Raw genomic sequence first — 22,072 nt, 5'->3', positions numbered from 1 at the left:
AGTGATGGGTTGCCTTCTGGAATTTGAGGGTAATGTGTTATCGGCTAATTTGATGATATTAGCGATGACGGATTTTGATTGTATCTTGGGAATAGATATGCTGACTTTGTATCACGCTACTGTGGATTATTATCAGCGTCTGGTACAGTTTCATCCCGTTGAGGGTGATAGCTGGTATTTTTATGGTGAGGGTGCGCGACCTCCAATGCCACTTGTTTCGGCTCTGAAGGCATGTCATGTCTTGGAGTCAGGTGGGGAGGGCTACCTCATCTATGCAGTTGATATGTCCATGAGTAGTACGGGTATTGATCAGCTACCGGTTGTCAGCGAGTTTCCTGACGTATTCCCTGATGAGATTCCTGGTTTTCCTCCGGTCCGAGAGGTTGAATTTGGTATTGATCTAGTACCAGGAACTACGCCTATATCCCGAGCACCTCATCGTCTGGCACCGTCAGAGATGAGGGAATTGAAACAGCAGTTGCAAGATCTGCTTGATAAGGGATATATTCGTCCGAGTGTTTCTCCGTGGGGAGCACCTGTTTTGTTTGTCAAGAAAAAAGATGGATCGATGCGATTATGTATTGATTACAGGCAGTTGAATCGTGTCACCATCAAGAATAAGTATCCTTTGCCACGGATTGATGATCTGTTCGATCAACTACAGGGTACTTCTGTTTATTCGAAGATAGATCTTAGATCTGGATACCATCAGATGCGGGTACGAGACTCAGATATATCTACGACTGCTTTTAGGATCAGATACGGGCATTATGAGTTTCTGGTGATGCCATTCGGTTTGACGAATGCACCGGCAGTCTTTATGAATCTGATGAATCAAGTATTTCGAGAATATCTGGATAGATTTGTCATCGTCTTCATTGATGATATTCTTGTCTATTCTCATGACAAGGATGAGCATGCACAACATTTGAGGATTGTTCTACAGACGTTACGAGATAAGCAGCTATATGCTAAATTGAGCAAGTGTGAATTCTGGCTTGATCGGGTAGTATTTCTCGGTCATGTGATTTCAAGTAAAGGGATATCTGTTGATCCTAGTAAGATAGAGGCAGTGCTGAACTGGTCTCGTCCGACGACGGTTGCTGAGATTCGTAGTTTCTTGGGTCTAGCGGGATATTACCGTCGGTTCATTGAGAATTTTTCACAGTTGGCCAGGCCTTTGACTCAGCTTACTCGGAAAGATGTTACCTTCATTTGGTCCTCGGATTGTGAGGAGTCGTTTCACGAGCTGCGTAGACGTCTTACTACTGCACCTGTGCTAGCTCTACCTTCTGGATCAGGAGGTTATGTTGTTTATACTGATGCCTCTGGTCAGGGGTTAGGATGTGTTCTGACACATCATGGACATGTTATTGCCTATGCTTCTCGACAATTGAAGAAGCATGAGAATAACTATCCAGTGCATGATCTCGAGTTAGCCGACATTGTATTTGCGCTCAAGATTTGGAGACATTATCTTTATGGCGAGAAATTTGAGATATTTAAGGATCACAAGAGTTTGAAGTATTTATTCACTCAGGCAGAGTTGAATATGCGACAGAGACGCTGGATGGATCTCCTGAAGGATTATGATTGTGAAATCAAATATCATCCAGGTTCTGCTAATCTTACTGCTGATGCCTTGAGTCGGCAGGTGAGACTGTCTGCACTTCAGACTAATGAAATATCTCATATGATTCAAGAGTGTTGTTCATTGAGTTTTACGCTCAAGCACAAGAAAGGGAGGAATGAGATTCGTTTGTATAATATTATATCTGAGCCATCATTGTATTCTCGGATCAGAGATGCTCAGATATCTGATGTTAAGACTCAGCGATTGGCACGTCTAGCCAATGGAGTTAATACATCTGGATTCCATTTTCAGGCAGATGGTTTATTGTGCCTATCCAATAGAGTAGTTGTACCTAATGTTGCGGAGCTCAGGAATGATATTCTATCTCAAGCTCACATGAGTCGATTATCAGTTCATCCTGGAAGTATGAAAATGTATAAGGACTTGCGAACTAGATTCTGGTGGAAGGGGATGAAGCGAAGTGTGTATCAATTTGTTTCGAAATGTTTGGTTTGTCAACAGGTCAAGGCTGAACATCGACGACCAGGTGGATTACTGCAGAATCTTGAGATTCCCGAATGGAAGTGGGAGCACGTGACTATGGATTTTGTTACCCACTTGCCTATGACTTCACGTCAGTGTGATGCTATATGGGTTGTCGTTGACCGTTTGACAAAATCAGCACACTTTATTCCTTATAACCGGGAGTATTCTTATGATCGCATGGCACGCTTATATATCCAGAAGATTGTGCGATTACATGGGATTCCAGTGAGTATTGTCAGTGAAAGAGATCCGCGATTTACTTCACATTTTTGGGGTAGTTTTCAGCAAGCGTTGGGTACCACTCTGAGTTTGAGCACTGCGTATCATCCGGAGACTGATGGGCAGTCAGAGCGCACTATTCGTACGCTGGAGGATATGCTACGTTCTTCTGTCATGGACTTTGGTTTATCTTGGCAGGATCAGTTACCTTTGATTGAATTTGCCTACAATAACAGTTATCATCGTAGTATTGATATGGCACCTTTCGAGGCATTGTATGGTCGACGGTGTCGTACTCCGTTATTCTGGGATGAAGTCGGGGAACGACAAGTCGAGGGTCCTGAATTGGTGCAGCAGATTGTAGACAAGGTAGATTTGATCAAGCATAGGATCAAAGTTTCTCAAGATAGACAAGCCAGTTATGCGAATATTCGCCGCAGGCCACTTCAGTTTGAGCCTGGTGAATATGTTTTTCTGCGAGTATCACCTTTCAGGAAGGTGATGAGATTCGGTGTGAAAGGCAAGTTGTCTCCTCGTTACATTGGGCCTTTCCAAATACTGGAGAAGATCGGAGATGTTGCTTATCGTTTGGCTTTACCGCCATCTCTTTCCAGTATACACAATGTTTTTCATGTGTCGTTGCTTCGACAGTACATAGCTAATGAATCTCATGTGATTCAGTTTACTGATATTCAGCTAGAGCCAGATCTGTCTTTTGTTGAACGACCAATCTGTATCCTAGACAGGAAGGAGAAAGTTCTTCGGAACAAGACTATACCACTTGTGATGGTACAGTGGCAGCGCCGAGGTGTTGAAGAAGCAACTTGGGAAACTGAGAGTCGTATGCGAGCAAAATATCCTGAGTTGTTTGCTTTGTATTTTTTATTACCATGTAAGATGTACTTACAGTTGTTGTAATAAGCCATGGTTTGATGTTTCATATTGTTATCTTTATTGCCTTTAGATGTTATTTCGCGGACGAAATATCTAAAGGTGGGGAGAATGTAGTAACCCAGAAACCATTTTAAGATAATAATATGTTAAACATGATTAAGGGTTGGTATTTAACCAATTTCGAAGTGTTATTGGACTTCAGAAGTAAAATTTGGGCTTTTTAATTTTGGGCCGGATAGTAAGCTCCGATCCCGGATAGTAAGCTCCGATCCTGGATAGTAAGCTCCGATCCCGGATAGTAAGCTCCGATCGGAACGGAAGCTCCGATCCTGGAATGAAAGTTCCGATCCCCAGCTGCCAGAAATGATCGATGACTCAGTCGCGAGTTTTGACAAGTGTCGAACATAGAGCAGATCGGAAGCTTCGATCGTAGATCGGAAGTTCCGATCCTGGCGTGGCAGACATGCACGCAATGAGATGGATCGGAAGCTCCGATCCCGAAATCGGAAGTTCCGATCCTGGCCGAGAAATTTGGCTATAAATAGGGCCGTTCGGAGTTCATTTTCAATTACGAATTCTCGAGTTTCTTTCTTCAGTTATATAGTGTGAGTTATACACTTGAGGGCCCTATCGGTTATAATAGAGGTTCTGGAATAACCAAGGTGTGGTTATAGTCATCCGGGACTAGCGACTCCAAAGGGCTAACTATGGACGAAGGTATGGTCCGGGAATCTATTTAAGTTTTGGGAGTACTTATTAGCTTAGTTAAGGCTTATAGAATTTATGTAGTGATACGGTGAACTTTTGAATATAGGCTTGGAACCTAGGATCTACTTTACTTGAACTAGCCTAGAGGTACGTACACATTGACTGAGATTGCCAGCGAGTATACATGTTTATATGTTGCATTTATTTGGCATTATTATATGGCATGATGTATGATTTACCATTTTCTATACTCATATGTCATGTGCATATACACGTTGAGCCTATTCCTTGTTATACCTGACTATAGAGCCGCTCAGCTCTATACTCGATAGTCTGTCACTGAGAGTACCGCGACGGCGGGGGCATATTATGTCTGTCTACTCTGGTGTACTAGACGAGTGTGGTTGCACCCAAAGGTTGATCCGTGCGGTGGCAGCACTCATATGGCGTCGGTTCTGAGCATGATTTTTCAGATGACTCTATACCAGTCATCATGTTGCATGCATTATATACATATGTTTACTCATGTCTATGTACTGGGCGTAGCGCTCACGTCCTAGTTGTTATCTTGGACACCCTATTCCATGAGGCAGGTCGCAGGATGGACGGAGCTGGTAGTTCAAGGCAGGACTAGGGAGCAGGAGCTTTGAAAGTTTTTATACAGCACGATTTATTAGTTGTATAATGTTTACTTTTAAGAATTTTGATATGGTTGTATCACTACAGATTTAAGCCCAGATTATATTACTAAGCTGATATGTAAATTATGGATTATGTTTCCGCACGTTTTTACTCTGTTAAGTATTTTGCTGTATTAAGGTTAATGCATGATATTAGTTGTCAGTTAGTAGGTGATTCCATGCAGGGTCACTACAGTGTCAATGTCACATCAAGTACATAAGTAGTGACGCATTTATGATGGCACGAACGTTGCATCCATTCCTAGAACATTGCTTCCATTCTGCCTGACCCTCCGGACCATTTCTGATCATTCTGGGTCTAATCCCGGGCTCCGCTAATCCATTTGAAGTCTTCTTAATCCTGTTTAACTCAACTAACATGATTTTCTTAACACTTAATTTTCAATTTTGGGTACGGGCTACTACATTCCCCCCCCCCCCCCCCCCCCCACTTAAGATATTTCATCCCCGAAATCAGATCTTAAGTACTGAATGTAAAACAAGGTGCAGAAACATTCTTTATTCAAATCAAACATTTACAGAGTTTACAACTGAATACAACTCGAAAAGGAAATCAAAATAACTCAGGATGTTCTATACGCATCCTGTTTTCAAGTTCCCAAGTAGCTTCTTCAGTGCCTCGGCGCTTTCACTGAACTAAAACCAGAGGAATGACTTTATTCCGTAAGACCTTATCCTTATGATCCAGGATACGAATAGGTCTCTCAACATAGGTCAAATCCTTATCCACCTGAACCTCAGACCACTGTAGAATATGAGAAGGATCTGCCACATACCGTCGCAATAGAGATACGTGAAACATGTTGTGAATACTGGACAGATACGGTGGCAAAGCCAGACGATAAGCCAAATCGCCAATGCTCTCCAAGATCTCAAACGGACCGATAAATTTTGGAGACAACTTGCCCTTAAGGCCAAATCTGAGAATCCTGCGGAAAGGTGAGACCCTCAGAAACACTTTCTCCCCAACATCAAACTGCAGAGGCCTACGCTTAGTGTTAGCATAGCTGGCCTAATGATCCTATGCAGTCTTAATCCGTTACTTGATTACTGGATAAACTCCGGTCCCTCAGCCTGTCTCTCCCCCACTTCTTCCCAGAAGAGTGGAGTATGACAACGTCGCCTGTACAATGCCTCAAAAGGTGTCATCCCAATGCTAGTATGATAGCTGTTGTTGTACGCGAACTCGATCAATGGCAAATGATCCTGCCAGGCTGTATCAAAGTCCATAGTGCAAGCTCGAAGCATATCCTCCAAAGTACGGATAGTGCGTTCTGACTGACCATCTGTCTCCGGATGATAGGAAGTACTCAAACTGAGAGTAGTGCCCATCGCACGCTAAACACTCCCCCAGAACCAAGAAGTGAACCTGGGGTTTCGATCGCTGACAATGCTCACAGGCACTCCATGAAGTCGAACGATCTCCTGAACATACAAATGGGTCATACGATCCACAGTGTACTCTCGGCTATAGGCAATGAAATGCGCTGACTTGGTGAGTCGGTCCACTACAACCCAGATAGCATCACAATTCCTCGAGGACATCGGCAAATGGGTCACAAAATCCATCGTGATAAACTCTCATTTCCACTTCGGAAGAGGCAAACTGTGAAGCAAACCTCCAGGTCTTCGGTGCTCTGCCTTGACTTGCTGACACACCAAACATCTCGAAACATACTGATACACGCTGCGTTTCATCCCCTTCCACCAAAACCGAGTACGTAGATCCTTGTACATCTTGTTGCTCCTCGGATGAATACTTAACTTGGTGCGATGTGCCTGAGACAAGATCTCCTCTCGCAACTCTTCATCCTGCGGAATCACAAGTCTACCAGAAAAACACAGAAAATAATCTGACTGATAGTGAAATCCAGACGTACTACCCTCGTTGGCTAGACGAGCCAAACGCTGGGTCTTTGAATCCGACATCTGAGCATCTCAAATTTGCGAATACAAAGCTGGCTCGGATAATATCGCAAACATCTGGATACTCTGCATACCTTTATTGTGCTTGAAGGTATACCCTGAAGAACAACAATCACCGATCGCACTAGACATAGAACAAGTCTGAAAAGCGGACAGTCGCACCTTGCGACTCAAGGCATCGGCAGTGAGATTAGAAGCTCCCGGATGGTACTTAATCTCGCAATCATAGTCTTTAAGCAAATCCATCCAACGCCTCTGCCTCATGTTCAACTCCGCCTGAGTGAACAAATACTTGAGACTCTTGTGGTCGATGAAGATCTCAAATTTCTCACCATACAGATAATGACGCCAGATCTTCAAAGCGAACACAATGGCTGCCAACTCAAAATCATGAACTGGATAATTGTCTTCGTGCAACTTCAACTGTCTAGAAGCGTATGCGATCACATGCCCATTCTGAGTCAGGACACAACCTAACCCCTGAAGAGAAGCATCCGTGTACACCACATACCCACCAGATCCTGACGGTAATGCCACCACCGGCGCAGAAGTCAACCGCCGTCGAAGCTCACAAAAATTCTTCTCGCACTCGGAGGACCAATCGAAATCAACACCCTTGCAGGTAAGCTGCGTCAACGGTCGAGCTAGATGAGAGAAGTTTAGAATGAAATGACGATAATAACCTGCTAGACCCAGAAAACTACGAATCTCAGCGACTGTCGTTAGACGCGACCAATTAAGCACAGCTTCAATCTTGCTCGGATCAACAGAAATCCCATCCCTGGATATGATATGGCCAAGAAAAACCACTCGATCCATCCAGAACTTACACTTGCTCAGTTTGGTGTACAACTGCTCATCCAGAAGAGTCTACAGTACCACTCGCAAGTGAGAAACATGCTCTTCCGCATTACGCGAATACACCAAGATGTTGTCAATGAAGACCACGACAAACTTTTCTAAATACTCCCTGAAGACACGGTTCATCAGATCCATAAATATAGCCGGTGCATTAGTCAATCCAAATGGCATCACTAGAAACTCATAATGCCCATAGCAAGTACGGAATGCAGTCTTGGCTATGTCATGATCTCGGACTCTCATCTGATGATACACAGATCTCAAGTCAATCTTGGAGTAAACTGAAGTACCCTGCAGCTGATCAAACAAGTCATCAATACGAGGCAAAGGATACTTGTTCTTCACGGTAACTCGATTCAGCTGACGGTAGTCAATGCACAACCGCATAGACCCATCCTTCTTCTTCACAAAGAGAACATGAGCTCCCCAAGGAGATACACTAGGACGAATGTACCCCTTGTCCAAAAGATCCTGTAACTGATTCTTCAACTCTCGCATCTCTGACGGAGCCAAATGATACGGTGCTCGAGAAATAGGCGAAGTACCCAACATCAACTCTATGCCAAACTCGACTTCCCTAGAAGAAGGAAAACCCGGAATCTCATCTGGAAATACATCTGGGAATTCATCCACAACAGGAATGCTCTCTATCCCAACGCTCTCATCGGACAGATCAACTGCATAGATAAGGTAGTCTTCCCCGCCAGACTCTAGAGCTCGACAGGCTCTCAAAGCTGATACCAAAGGCATCAGGGGTCACGCTCCCTCACCATAGAAAAACCAGCTATCACTCCCATCCGGATGAAAGCGTACTAATCTATGATAGTTGTCCACTAAAGCTCGATAGGTAGTCAGCATGTCTATCCCCAGAATACAATCGAAGTCATCCATCGCAAGAACCATGAGATTTGCTATCAAAATGTTCCCTTCGAACTCTAAAGGGCAACCCATCACTAGACGCTTAGCCAAAGCAGATTGACCCATCGGAGTAGAAACAGAAACTACTACGTCTAGTACAATGCATGGTAACTTATGCCTCTTAACAAAACATGCAGAAATGAAGGAATGAGATGCACCAGTGTCAATAAGTACGATAGCGGGTATACCATATAGTAGAAATGTACCTGCGATGACCTTCTCATTCTCCTCCACAGCCTGATCATGTCTCAAGGCGAACACCTGGCTAGAAGCCCGCGGTCTCAAATGAGAACTCCCAGCAGGCTGTCCCTGCGACCTCTGCTGAACGGTGGCCTGAGAACCCGATCCCAAACCAGAACTAGAAACGCCTCCCCCATACAATGAACAATCCCTCCGGAGATGACCAACCTCTCCACATCGAAAACAAGCTCCAAAAGCTTTGCGGCATCGGTCGGTCGGATGGTTCTTCCCACAATAATCACACTTGTCCTTCTTCCCAAAACGGACAACACCAGCAGAACCAGAGGAAGAAGAAGTAGATCCGAACTTCTTGAAAGTCTGAGCACGGGGACCCAAAGAACTCGCAGGCCTAGAATGAGAGAAAGACATGTTCCGTCGAATGCTATCCTCCGCCTGGTGACAACGGCTCACCAAACCCTCGTAGGTCATGTCATCACCAACCGCCACGCGCTCATGAATCTCAGGGTTAAGGCTCTGAAGGAACAGATTATACTTCATCTCAGAGCTGTCAGCAATCTCGGGACAATAGGATAAAAGATCGAAGAACTTCTACTGATACTCGTCAATAGACATGGCTCCCTGTCGCAGACTCAGTAGCTCGCCCGCCTTCGACTGACGGAGTGCAGGAGGAAAATACAGCTTCTGAAAAGCTGTGCGTAACTCGGCCCAGATGGCCACTCCTCTCGCCGTAACAAAGGGTGCAGAAGTAAACCTCCACTACCTACGGGCTCGCCCATCCAAAAAGTAACCCAGTGTCTCCATCTTCTGCTCCTCAGTGTAGTGGAAAGTCTGGAAAGTCGTTTCCATGCGGTCTAACCAGTTCTCCGCATCCTCTGGAGACTTGCCTCCAACCAAGGGCTTAGGACCCATCTGCAAGAATCGACGCACACTGAAACGATCCTCATCACGACGACGATGATGGCGTTCCCGACGACGCTCCCGATCGGCATTGCCCCAACGTCCACCAATACTGTCGTGACTACTCTGATCATCACGATCCGCCATCTACAAAAATTACCTCACGGTTATCTTATGCAGAATCTAAATCCCAAGAATACTATGCATGCTCTGATACCATAAATGTAGTGACCCTTTCCGAGATCACCTACTAAACAGAACTTAGGCATGCTATTAACTTAATCAAACAGTAAACCAGAATAAGCTGCGAAAATCATAAACAATAATACAATCCCAAAAAAAGGAATCTGTAAATATCCGAATAGTTTATACTGAAGGGGATCGGTTAACTCGTGCCCGGAAACGCAGCGGAAATATAAAATTTTTAATAAAAGAAATCCGAGCACTTGTGTAGTATTCAAAAACTTAAACAACCATAGGGTGTTTAGAATTTTACCTATCAATCTCAAAGATTGATTTATGGCTCCAACCAAGTTAATAAACAACTAGGCTCTTGAAAAATGGTAGACTCAATCTACAAGCTTCCAAGAGCACTCCTTGCTCAAAATGGATTAAACTCTTCGAGCCTTCGAATTAGGTCCACGACTAGACGATCTAAATCCACTCTAAATATGCACTAGAATATTTAGAGGATTTTTCATTGAGATTTTTCTTTTCTTCTTCCACAAAAAATTGAAAGAAAAACTTGGAGGAAAAATTGGAGAGTGTTCGGCCACCTCCTTCAAAAATTTGAATGGAATGAATTGTGTGTGTGTATATATTATTCCAAATAATATATTAAAGGAGAGGGATTAATGAGTACAATTAAGCCATGCATGGAAAATTGCAAGGCATGCATGGAAAATTGCAAACTATCTTACAACCCTTCAAATTCCATACACACACATATATATATCATATATATATATATATATATATATATATATATATATATATATACATATATAAATATATATATTTAAATGTAATTTGAACTTATTTTTAATTAATTATTAAACCTAAACCCAATTAAGTTTAATCAATTAATTAAATTTAACTTGAACCCATTCAAGTCCACTAGTATCAATAATTATACAACACTATATTAATTTGAGCTCTACTAGACTCAATAGTATTTAATTAATTCAACACTTGAATTAATTTAATTATTTGTACATTAAAATGTCTACTAGTGTTAAATTAATTCAACACTTGAATTAATTAACTAAGTTCAAAATAATAGTTTAGAAAATCACCATTTTCATAAACTAATTATTTTAAGTCAACTTTTAATCTTGGAACACATTCACAAATTAAAAGTTACTTATTCCATTCATTCTCCAATTTAGAAGTCAAACTTCTAATTTGTTTTACTTATAAACTCCTTTATAAGTTGTTCAACACATTGAACTTATTTTAATCTCAACGGGATCTAGAAAGCTAGTACTTGTGTGACCCTCAATGGTTCACTGATACAACTAGCAGTGGGTTCACATCTCCATGTGATTCAGGATCAACCAGTCCCTTATATGAGCATACCCTAGATAGCTCCATTCTTATTAATCAACACATTGATAATAAGAACGTCAGAAAACTCAAGTCTGATAGTACCCAACCAGTCATGTAAACATCTAGCAGCATTGCTTACATGACTCCCTAGGTATCAAATGATAGTGCCTGCAAGAACCAATCAATTATGGTTAGCGTACAGTACGGTCCTTTCAACTCATATATCCCGACCGATTCGACAACCATTGGTTTATCGAGAGTTGTCATTGAATCGATAACTATGTGTCATGCCGTAGTTGCATCGAAAGTGTAATTCAAGAAACTCCTTTCTTAATTACCACTTAATCTGATCAGAGATTTCAAGCTACGTATGCATGATATAACATAGGATATCCATACCCGTAGGTAAGCGGTGAATCCCCGATTACAATGCATTGACTCCTATATGTTTCGTCACAACACCCAACATTGTCACCTGATGACCCCAGATGAGTCGGTAAACAAGTCAAAGTGAAGCACTAGCATATAGAGTCTCCATGTTGTCCCGGGTTATAGGACTAATGGTGTACAACCATAAACTAGGACTTCTCCACTCGATAAGTGAGAACCACTTGGAAAATCCTTTAAGGAGGGTTGTTCAGTGCACTCTACAAGGAGCACCTATTTGCATGTTTGGACATCTCCATGTCCCCTACCAATGAAACATTGTACTCACATCGCAAATACTAGTCTCAAGCTCGAGCGGTCTTTATCCTTCTTTATGGCGGCTGAATCGACTAGGAACAGTTTAGAATATACAGTATTCCAAATATGAGTTTCATGATAGTCATCACATGACCATCTCATATTCTTTCTACTATTTGTATATTCAAGGGCTTTATCTATGCAGCATGCATGGGTATAAAGATAAAGATGTGCCAAATTAAATAATGTCAAATATTATTAAAACAAAGATTGTCATACAAGAGTTCTCTCAAGGACCATCGGCCAACACATTGGCTCGACGGGCACCTACTCTAACATATACAACCAAATTGAAAGATGTATCAACCCAATACAACAGAAATAAAAACCTAGACGAAGCTCCAGCTGGCTAACCACTGCCTAGCCCCTCTTGGATCCACCCGCCTCGTCCAATCTCAAACCTACCCCCAAGGAATAGGGTATCCAGAAACATAGAGTACGAGACGTGAGCATAAAACTCTCAACACAAGAGTATGAGTATACATGCATGCAAGTGTACCGTCTACTGACTGGAGGTCAAGAATCAGATAACAAAGACAGATTGGGCCCTGGTATGTAGCACGTTGTGCCGTCGTTTCAGGAGGTGGCTCACATACCAAAATACCAGTGGATACGCGGGACCCAAATCGATGGAAGTCCATCCACTAACAAGATAGGATAAACCCTACTAACAGACATCTCAATAGAGATAGCTCAAGATGTAAATGTATGCAGCATAAAATTATGTCATATAAATCATGCAGTCACATAATACATGCATACTCAGTCAGAATATCTCGAACAGTACTTTCGTACCTCAAATATTGGGCGCGCTCTACCAGCTCTAGGTCTAAGCCTATAATCTGCGATACGCTGCCAAATGATACTAATATCATTATAGAGCTCTAAAAGCCTTAACTAGGCTATTGCATACTCGTAAATATTTTTAGGAAGCAAAACTATACCTTCGTCCGTCGTTAGCCCTTTGCTGTCGATTGCCTCAAAACTAAGCCACAGCTCCGCTATGACGCCTGGATCGCTATACCACTTCCAGATTCCCAATGGAACGCCTAGAATTCCCTAGATCTGAGCTAGAAGACTAAGGAATCGAGAGAGAAGAGGTGAATGGTGTGCTTTGAAATGAATCTCGGCACCTTTATTTATAGACTACGAACGGAACGTCCGTTCCTCATCGTTGCGTCTGTTCTGCCTGACGAACGTTGTGTTCGTTCACCATCGTTGCTTCCGATGATGCCAATGTCACATCAAGTACGTAAGCAGTGACGTATTTCTGATGGCACGAACGTTGCATCCGTTCCTAGAACGTTGCTTCCGTTCTGCCTGATCCTCCGGACCATTTTTGATCATTCTGGGTCTAATCCCGGGATCCGCTAATCCATTAGAAGTCTTATTAATCCTTTTTAACTCAACTAACATGATTTTCTTAACACTTAATTTTCAATTTTGGGTACGGGATACTACACAAGGTGTTGACAACACCTACAATAACCCCTTGAGTAATTTGCAGCGGAATATAATTAATGCGTAAATAAAATAAACAAGTAACCAATAAACAGACTCAAATGATTTAAGCAAGAGTATAAAATACTCTTGCAGCGCCTCAGGGCAAAACTTCACTAGAAAACTTTCAAAGAGTTTTACAAACCCTAAAACTAGTGATTATTGTCAAAATCAATTTTTCAAAACAAGTGAGAAAATAAATAGTAAAAGTTCTCCTAAAAATTCTATATGAAATAGAATAACCAAAACGAAGTAAGGAGAAAAATGTTGAAGCCAAAATCACACGAGCAGCACACTTCTTGATCACCGATCTTCGAGTGTTCTTCAAGGCTTCAAGTTATGACGACCAATCAAAGCTTCAGAAGATATTTTATTCTTTCTCAACGTACGTGTATATGAAACTAATTTCCCTCTTCTCATCGGTCTCCTTCTGTGTCTCCAATATATAGACTTGAATCCTTCTTTGTAGATGTTTCCTTGTAGACATAGGATTCTAGATCTTATTCCTTTTTTGATCAAGTCAAATCTACATAGTAAAGGAATTAAATCATTAGAGATAAGATAATAAATATTATGATAAACTTAATCATATCTCAAATCAATTTAATCAAAGAAATAAATAACTTATTTAAAAGATACTCCATGTTCAAGAAAGGCAAAAGATATTAAATAAAATCTTTTCAAAATAAGATGATTTTAAGGAATAAAATATTCCTTTCAATGTGTATATAACCTTCATTGTACATCTAACATTTAAAAAAACTGAAAAATAATTTGCCAAACTTCATGAGTTTGCGTTAAATAGTTAAGATTCTGTACTTTCTGTTAATGAAAATTTATTTTATATTGACTAAAATCAATGTCGTTTAAATGTCTAGCATGACGAAAAAGTTTTTGTTCTAGGAAAAAGTATGAAAGAAACCGGTTAACTCTTAAGTTGATTAATTATAGAGTTATTTGCACCAATCGATACCCAGTAAAATATTGAAAATGCACACTTCTCCCCTGTGAAATTTTAATAGACATCTTCAACCCTGACATTTTAAAAAATTAGCACACTCGCCCCTTCAGATGAGTGATTGTTGTGCACGCGCCCCTCATGCGACTAGACAAAGATTTTGATATTATTTTTGCACCAAATACCCCTGTGAAATATTAAAAATGCATATTTGACCCCTGTGAAAATAATTTTTAAATATATTCAACTCATAATACACAATTTTTAATAAAATCCAATTATAAATATTTAGCAAACATTTTTTTGTTTTATTAATTTTTATTTTTTATTTTAAATGTATTATCATTAATTAATTATTTTCTAAAAAATATTATTACTTTATCCTGTTATCATTATTTTATTAAACTCATTTCGTATTTCTAATTTTTTCATTAAATATGCATTCATAAATAAGTGTTTAAATAATTTCAAGTACCAAAATATTGAACTAAACAGATAAGTTTAAACATATTGCGTTTTCGATTTAGGACTATATATTATTGAACCAAAATTTAATTTTTTCGAGAATATGCATTGCACAATTCGTAATAAATAATAAAAAATAACATGCTTATATAATTGTAAATCGAAAAAGTAACATTCATTAACTTATCATTTGGTTCAATATTTTGGTGTTTTTAGATATTTAAATCCTTATTTATGAATCATGTTTAATGGAGAAGTTAAAAACACGAAGTGATTTGATAAAATAATAATAACAAGATAAAGTAATAATTTTTTTAGAAATAAATTAATTTAAAATTATAAATTTAAAATAAAAAAATAAAAATAAATAAAATTAAAAATGTTTGGTACTTATCATGCACTTATCATTTTGATTTAATATTTTGGTACTTTTAGATATTTAAATCTTGTTTATGAATGCATTTTTAATGGAGAAGTTGGAAACAAGAATAAAGTTTAATAAAATAATGATAACAAGATAAATAATAATATTTTTTAAAAAACAATTATATAATCATAATAAATTAAAAATAAAATTAATAAAACAAAAAATGTTTGCTAATATTTTATAATAGATTTTAATAAAATTGTGTATTATGGGTTCAGTATATTTAAAAATTATTTTCACAGGGGTCAAATATGCATTTTTATTATTTCACATGGGTATTTGGTGCAAAAAAATTTCAAAATATTTTTCCAGTCGCATGAGGGGCGCGTAAGCAATAATCACTCATCTGAAGGGGGGAGCGTGCTAATTTTTTAAAAGGTCAGGGTTTAAGATGCCTATTAAAATTTCACAGGGGAGAAGTGTGCATTTTTAATATTTCACAGGGGTGTTTGGTGCAAATAACTCGTTGATTATATTGTTAGGTGGAAAAACGTGAAAAAGCAATTTTTTAAAAAAAAATTTAAGTTGGATATTTTTTTGTATAATATTTAAATTTAAAATTTTATTTTAAAAAATTTAAGTTGATTTTTTTATATAAAGTTTCAAATTAAAAGTTTATTTTAAATTAAAAAAATTAATTAGCATATAAAATGTTTAAACAAAAAAAGGCTAATGCATCGCAATAATTTTTTTCCCGAATTATTCTTTTCTTTGTTACTAAGGGGGAAAATAATTTTTCACGCATAATTACTACTCCATATAATTGTTGAATCCTAACTTTTGATAATAACAAAACAATACATCATTGTTATAAGGTTGCCGCCATCAAGATGTACTATCAGGAACACTATCCATCGATAAGAAGACATCTGTCGATCTGAGTCCATCCACCGATATGAGTACATCTACCGATCTATGGATGTCAACTGATCGCAGGAACGCCAACTGACTTTATGAGAAAGATATCAATTGATCAGACAATCAAAGGATCAAAGTCAAGTAGCAAGTACTGTTGTCAACCGAGTATTAGATTATATATATTTATTGTTTCAAGTCGTCTACCGATCTCATAAGCCACAAGCATTGACTTACGGACCTTTGACATGATAACATTAAATGCGAAAGGACAATCATTTAAGGAGCCATCTGATAAAGGTTTGCTAGTTGTACACAACATTTATTGTGAAGACACGTTGAATAGACAAAACGACAACTCCGGTACAGATATTCAAAAGTCCAGCAAAATTTACACCACTTTAAGAGAAAAATAATCTGCTGAAGTATCTACCTGAAAAGACACTTCGAACAACGTTGACAAAACAACTAAGAAAGAAGTGCAGATATCAAAAAAAAAGAGACGTTAGAAGATTGAAATATATATCAGTGGAATTTGAGAAGAAAAAAAGAAGAAGTGAACCAACGCATTATGAAAGTCTTCGATCCAAAGCACTAAGAAATTTCAACAGTCTATTGCTCTCTCAACCCTCGCTAAACAAAAGCATATCTGATCTTCAAAAGATTTTTTCAAGGGTTACTCAAATCCAAGTCGCTGATTGAAGAGCACTGATCTTACTCCAAGGATTTGAGAATTTAAGCTCCAAAGCTTAGTCTTACACATCATCATCCAAAGAAGTTTGATAAGAGCTTTAGATCTTATCAGTGTAAATCTGAGAGTTCCATTTTAGGCAGTGATAAGTCCTAACTTGGAGTGGGTGTATTACAAGACGTTGTAATAACCAAAGTCTTCTAGTATATCCTTTCCGTGAGGAAGAAGGGGTGACGTAGGAGATTGAGCTTCGAACATCCATAAACAATTTTGTGCACATTTACATTAATGCATTGCATCATATTTCCATTATTATCACGGTAGATGAGATCCTAGCATATGAGTAATACCCAAACCATGCATCCAACGGTTCGTATTTTTACACATAGACGTAATTAATTATATATTGTTGACGTGACAAATCATGAGACATTAGATCTATTATTGGGATATTATCCATATGATAGGTTGAAATCTACCTATTATCATATAGCTCAGTGAGAGCCATTTTTGCACTATTATCTAGTAGCTCTTATTCATCTAGAAAGTTGAGAAAAATTGGTTAAGTAGACTTACATTTACTTAACCTCATATCTTCAAAGCAAAAAAGTTTTAATGTGTGTATTCACCCCCTCTAAATACACCCGGTCCCCAACAATAATCTATTAATTACTTGATATAATTAAAATTATAATAAAAACTAAAAAAAATTCACGCTCATTTAAGCATATAAAATTTGAAACTTGATCTTGATGTTTCGTTATATTTCATGTTTTTAAGTATCAGGGTCATGATATGATAAAAAACGATAAAATTGTCATTGCCCTCGTCATGGATAGTACTAAATTTTTGCAAGTTGAGTCACAAATCATAATTGAATTAATTAATTTAATCCATTAAAAAAATCAATTTCATAAGAGTTGAATATTGGAACCTTAGAAGCAAGCAATCTTAGCCAAAATAAAGTTGACCAACCAACATGACACCTGGCTAGATGTGTTTATCGTTTAGTGCAGACGAGGGTGTTTGGTTGCTTATTTAAAAGAGTTTATAAGTTTTAAAAATTTAAAATTTGTTTTACGAGCTTATAAGATGTTAGAATTTATTTTAAAAATAATTTGTTAAAGTGTTTGTGTAAATTTATTTTAAACAACTTAAATATAATGATATGTTTGGTATTATAAAATTTTTTATTGTCAAAATTATAAAAAATGTATAATTCTATGAAAATAATGTTTCGAGTTATACATATACAAAAATAGTTTTGGAATAAACCTATATTAAAAAATAAAATTGTTTTAATATTTTACTTTAGAATAATTTATGTAATTTGTAATTTTTTTAAAAATAATATTTAATATTTAATAGGTGGAGGATATGATAGAGATTTATGAAAATATTTAAAGATATTTTAGAAAGATGGAATATTAAAATAAGATCTTTTTGAAAAAGTAACTCCCTCTTACATTTTTAAAAACAGCTTATAAGCTGTCAAACAACTTATTTTGACAGCTTATAAGCTGTTTTTAAAAAAAAATTATCAAACACAATTTCGGAGTTTAGAGTTTTTAAACTCTGCCAAACACCCTCTTAATGATTTCCTCTTTTTTAGGAGCTGGATGATTTCATTGAATGCAGACAGAAGGTATTATTATTAATTGCTTTTTTTCTTTTAAAACGTAGAATTAAGGTTATATATGATTGATTTTCGTTCGGTAGATGATATGATAAAATATTCATGATATGAGCATAAAAATTAAAAATATATTGATGACATAATTATTTTCATAACAAACTGATTTAGTGAGACGGTCTCACGGGTCAATTTCGTGAGACGAATTTTTTATTTGGGTCAATCATAAAAAATATTATTTTTTATGACAAAAATATTATTTTTATTGTAAATATAGATTGAGTGAGCTCCAGTTATTGTACATTTTGAATTAAATGTTGATTGAAGCAAGAACGTATGCTCTTTTAAACAATTTTAGTTTTGATTATAGTGGTTTTTTAATTAGACCTATTATGAATGTTGTTTGAAATTTATTCATCAAATCTTTTTTAAATCAAATTCATCGTTAAAATACCATAAAATCAAGTATCAATCTAGTGTGTTTGGTGGATAGGATTTGGAGGGGATTTGGTGGGATTTGGATTTGTAAATACTGTTTTGGTGTTTAGCAAAATGGAATTTTAAAATGAGATTGATATTTGATGGGATTTCATTTAACTAACTTAAATCCTTACAAAATTGGTCGGATTTCATGGGATTTCATGGAATTTGGGTTTATAAAAATAATAAAATTATTTCTAATAATAAATTTATAAATTTTAGTTATAAATTTAAGTTTTCCAAACATTTTTTTTAAAAAAATATAACTTTTCTAAAATTTATTTTAGCAAATTCCAATATGTATTTTAACTTTTTTCCAAACATCAAAATGGAATTTGAATTCCATGAATTCTAATTTCAAATTCAAATTCAATTTCAAATCCAGTTCCAAATTTTATTTTTTAGGCTTCCAAACATATTGTAGTATTACTAGCTTGGCCACCAAATATATATTACCTACAATGTACCTCTTTCGTTATATGTTATTTTTAAAAAAATCTGAATAAAAAGAAAGAAACTTCGTTTTTTCAAAAAATATAATATAATAATATGTTTTTTTTTTGAAATGATATATCAAAATATGTGTAAAACCTACATAAATTAATATTGTTGAGACCATGTAAATTTATTAATTTAAAGATATATTGTTTAATTGCTAAACTAATAATTTATTATTTTAAAAAGTATTAATTTTTTTATTTTAAGAGAACATAAAAATCATTATGTTATTATTGTCTGTGTCATATTTCTTGAATTGATATAATTGAAACTCATTGTACGTGTAACGTGTGTACAAAATAAGTAAAGTAAGTGACATTCTATCAAACGGCAATAATTTAACCTGGAACAAATTTGATCGAACTGTAACACTTGAGCGGGAACGGATCCGATACCACAGCAGGGGATGCAATGGTTTCTTTCTTACTAAAATTAAAGCAATTCAAACAATTTTAAGTATATATTTACTCAATTACACGAATTAAAATTTTTTGAGATCGATTAATTTATTTTGTTTGTATTATTTAATATTTATGGAATCAAATTTTAAGTTTTATGCACAACATCTAAAACGTGTATATATATATATATATATATATATATATATATATATATATATATATATATATATATATATATATATATATAAGTTTTTGGTTTATTAGTTGTCTATTTTTTCCCATTAATTTTTCAAATGTTGGTTTTGTTGCGTTGACTTTTAATTTTTATTATTTTGATCTAATTGCTGATGTGATATCGAAAAATGATAATGTGAAATCGAAAAATGACGACGTAGCTTTGATAAATGCTGACTTATCAAATTATCACATATCAATTAGACCAAAATAACCAAAAATTAAAAGTTAGTATAATAAAACAAACTTTAAAAATTTAATCGATTAAAACCAAAAAAATAAAAAATTAATAGACAAAAAATAAGTTTCCCTACATACAATCGTAAAATTACATGTCAAACGAGAATCAGCACGTCAACAATTATTATTTAACCATTTTGATGAATCAAATGTGAATGACAAATGAATCGGGATAACATTGTCAATTCGGGTGGGTTCGAGTCGTATTGAAGAAAATATTATTTTAAAATTTTTCAATCCGACCCGACCTGAATCAACTAGAAAATGGCTAATTCGAATCTAAATCCAGCTAACCCGACTAACTTGATCAACCGAACCAACCAGATTTTTTTTATTTTTAAAAAATTTCTAAAAAAATTAAATAAAAATTCAAAACACACAATAACACTAGTAATATTTAATTTAAACACATAATAACTAAATTTAAAGTTATATATATTTAATTTCAATTTGAAAGTTTAGTTGTAGAAAATTTAAATTATATTTACAACAAAATATAAAAAATAATTTTAGAACAAAATAATTGTATAAAATAAACATTAAATGACAAAAAAATATTATATTTATATATAGTAATTTTTTTTCTTCAAACATACAACATATAAAATGTAACAAATATTTCTTACTTTATATAAAAATAATAATAATAATGTTTCGGATCACCTCGCGTCAACCGGATTGACCCGAACACAATCCGAACCAGATTAATTTTTTTGAGTTAGCTGTCGAGTTAACCCGAATTTGACCCGAACCAAAAAAAACCCACAACCCTAACCTGATAATTTTCAAGTCGACTCGTGTCGGATTGACGAATTGAGTTCAAATTTGACACTCTTAAATTGGGATCCTAATTTTTACTTCATTTAATTATTAAATAAAATCAAAATATTATTATATATTATATATATATATATAATATAATTTTTTTTTTTGAAATAATATAAACATTTTTATTAATCGTAAGATATTATTGCTTCTTGCATGAAAATGTTAAATATACACTAAAATTGATTAAATTACTTAATTTTGGTAAGATATAAACCACACCATTTCTTAATTTTGCTTTAAATTTAGTAAGAAGGAAATCACATCATCCCCTGCTGTGGTATCCCCACAACAGGGGATCCGTTCCCCACTTGAACACTTTAAAAAATTAAAATTGCAAGATTACCACTAACTATATTTATTTTGTAAAACAGCAAACATTCCATCATATATATATATATATTGGTTTTAATAATTAAATAACAATCATTGTATTGAGTAATTAAATTAATTTTACTGTGTAAGCGAATAGGAATGTAATACCAACAATATAATTATCAAGAAAAACAAACAACAATGTAATCGTATTTTATTAAATTGCAGTAGTAATGCTTGCACTCAAGAAAAACAAACAACAATAGTAAAGCTTGTTAAATTGCCGTATTTTATTAAAGAATATTATTAAATTATAATGATATTGTTGGGATTATAGATTTATATAAGGATCATAAAAAAATTAACATCTAATTAATTTATCGAAATTATTAATTTAACAAATTGAAAATTGAGAAAATTATAAAAATTAATATTCAATACAATCAGGATGTGTATGACTCAATAGTTGTTTTCAAGGAGACAAGGATAACATGTTCTGCCTATTCGGGCTCATCACATCTTCAAACTAGAAAACAGTAAAAATTATAAAATGCCTACTTGTGTTCAGAATATTGGAGCAAAATGACCTAAGAAAACAATAAAATGAATATCAACAGTAAAAATTATAAAATGCCTACTTGTGTTCAGAATATTGGAGCAAAATGACCTAAGAAAACAATAAAATGCCTACTTGATATTCAATAGCAGGCTCTCGAAAATTATGGGCGATATTATAATTTATAATAGCATTTATAAAAAACATCTCCAACTTGTCTAAAGTAATTCGAACTCAGAATCGAATGTACATAAGTGA

The sequence above is a fragment of the Henckelia pumila genome, chromosome 4 (assembly GCF_033568475.1).
Source record: "Henckelia pumila isolate YLH828 chromosome 4, ASM3356847v2, whole genome shotgun sequence".
NCBI classification, from domain to species: domain Eukaryota; kingdom Viridiplantae; phylum Streptophyta; class Magnoliopsida; order Lamiales; family Gesneriaceae; genus Henckelia; species Henckelia pumila.
This window is presented reverse-complemented; position numbering follows the sequence as displayed.